General features: G+C 51.3%; 1 long non-coding RNA gene across 1 annotated transcript in view; it reads left to right on the plus strand.

Moving 5' to 3' along the window:
* Positions 1-879, plus strand: part of LOC115307821 — a 13236-nt gene extending 12357 nt beyond the window's left edge. Inside the window, exon 3 of the long non-coding RNA XR_003916185.1 lies at positions 744-879. This is a non-coding gene — a long non-coding RNA (uncharacterized LOC115307821). The remainder of the gene's footprint in view (positions 1-743) is intronic.
* Positions 880-2367: the final 1488 nt, after the last annotated feature.

A 2367-nucleotide genomic window follows, 5' to 3' on the forward strand; every position in this document is an offset into this window, starting at 1 on the left:
AAGAGAAGAGAAGAGAAGAGAAGAGAAGAGAAGAGAAGAGAAGAGAAGAGAAGAGAAGAGAAGACTAAAAATGGAATGGAATGGAATGGCATGGAATGGAATGGAATGGAATAGAATAGAATAGAATAGAATAGAATAGAATAGAATAGAATAGAATAGAATAGAATAGAATAGAATAGAATAGAATAGAATAGAATTCCAGGGGGAAGAAACAGTTTAAGAAGACTGTAATTATCCTTCAAAGTATTTTTTTTCCTTTTGATAGGTAAATTAAGAGCTGTTTCTGTTCTGGTCAGGATCAGCAGCATCATGCCCTCTCCCTTTGGCCCAGGGCAGGGAAAGTGGGTGCTGCTGTGGGTGAGGGTGCTCTGTGTTATTGCTTGAGGCATCTACAGAAAGTGAAAGAGCTGATGGATAAAGAAAACCCAATAAATCCCCTATTTTCATGAAAACCATAAGGTTGAGGATCCTTTAGGTCACATCAGTAGGGATGAGGAATTCTGATGGAGCTGGATATTTATTTGGTACGATCCTTTTGGTTTCTGGAGCCTGGACATAAGAGGCTGGTCCTTTCAGAAGTGCTTTGCTGCCTTGGCTTCCCATCCCGTGCTCCTGCAATGCCCACAGGGTGAGAGGAGAGCTTGGAACCCCTCAGCAGATCCCACCTCCAAGGACACTTGGCACTTGCTCCTTCCTTACTACAGCAGTTCCTGAAAAATGGTCCTTTTTTCTTTTTAATCTAGGTTAGAGGAAATGTAGAAAATATGATCTCTGAGGGAGGAGTGACAGAATTGTTTGGTCCAGAGGAGCCAAGCCTGGGACAGCTGGGGATGAACTGACCTCCAGCCCCCCCTTCACAGCTGCACTTCCTGCCCTGCTGGGATAACCCTCCTCAACAAATAAAAGGGAATAAACTGCTCAGGGCCTGCCTGGAGAGGATGAGGAACCACGGGGTGAGCTGTGGTAAGAGCTTTAACCAGACACTGGGGCCTGGCTGGGTGCAAACCCAGCCCAGGACAGGTTCTCTGGTCCTGAGGCTCCCCTGGGGGAAGTTTCAAGGGGAAAAAGCACAGATCAAACAAACATCCCACGGGAGGGGTTTGGGCTGCATGGGATGACACCACAGAGCTGAGCTCACGGTGCCAACCTGTGTGAGATCCAGGGATTTCAGAGATTTTCAGAGACAGGAAATACCTGGGACATTCTTTTGGCATTGGGAGCCTGGGTGTCTGTGAGATCTTGCCAGGAATTTGGAACAAACACCCATGGTGAGGGGTTTGAGCTGTGTGGGGTGTGTTGGAATCACCCCTCCAGCTCTGCTCCTCCACTGCTGTTTCCAGCAGCCCCTCACTGCCTCCAGGCCTGACCCCAACCCTCCCAGAGGGGATTTTTGGATGGTTTCACTCCCCTCACTGACTCTCCAGCTGCCTCAGGCCATGGCATGTAGGGGAAGGATGGAGAACCACCATGGGGACATCATGGAGTGACCCTGGAGCTGGGTGAGTGTTGTCAAAGGCCTTGAGACCATAACAACTTCCTTTTTGTGTTTTTAAGAGTTTTAATGAGAACCATTTGGATGTCACTGTGGGGTAACAGGGTAACAACCCCCCCACTGCTGTGCACTCAGAGTGCAGGAGCCTGGGATTACATGGTCATCCTGGTTATAAAATCCCAGAATGGCTTGGGTTGGAAGGGACATTAAAGCCCACCCAGTGCCACCCCCTGCCATGGGCAGGGACACCTTCCACCAGCCCAGGTTGCTCCAAGCTCCATCCAACCTGGCCTTGGACACTTCCAGGGATCCAGGGGCAGCCACAGCTTCTCTGGGCAACCTGTGCCAGGGCCTCCCCACCCTCCCAGTGAAGGAATTCCTCCCCAGTATCCCATCTATCCCTGCCCTCTGGCAGTGGGAAGCCATTCCCTGTGTCCTCTCCCTCCATCCCTTGTCCCCAGTCCCTCTCCAGCTCTCCTGGAGCCCCTTTAGGCCCTGCAAGGGGCTCTCAGGTCTCCCTGGAGCTTTCTCTTCTCCAGAAGAGCCCTCTCTGTGCTGCCAGGGCTGGCTGTGGCTCAGCCCCCTGTCTCCAGGCCACAGGGATGGCATTTTTATCCAGGCTGCCACAGTCAGACCTGGGGAACATCTCAAGATGTTTCCCTTCTGTTTGGATGAGTCTGGTGGGTTTGGCTGCATTCCCAGCTCTGCTCAGCCTGGGGAATCACAAGCCTTGTATGTAAATACAGAGTGGCTCACAGGGAAGCTTTGCCACGGGGCAATTCCTTCCTGGAGAGGAAATGAAGCTGTTGGATGTCACTGAGGGACACTGAGACATTCCCGTAACCCTCCTCCACCCCCTCGTCCAGGGAGACAAA

Source organism: Manacus vitellinus, unplaced genomic scaffold (assembly GCF_001715985.3).
Source record: "Manacus vitellinus isolate BGI_N305 unplaced genomic scaffold, ASM171598v3 scaffold_100_pilon, whole genome shotgun sequence".
NCBI lineage: Eukaryota > Metazoa > Chordata > Aves > Passeriformes > Pipridae > Manacus > Manacus vitellinus.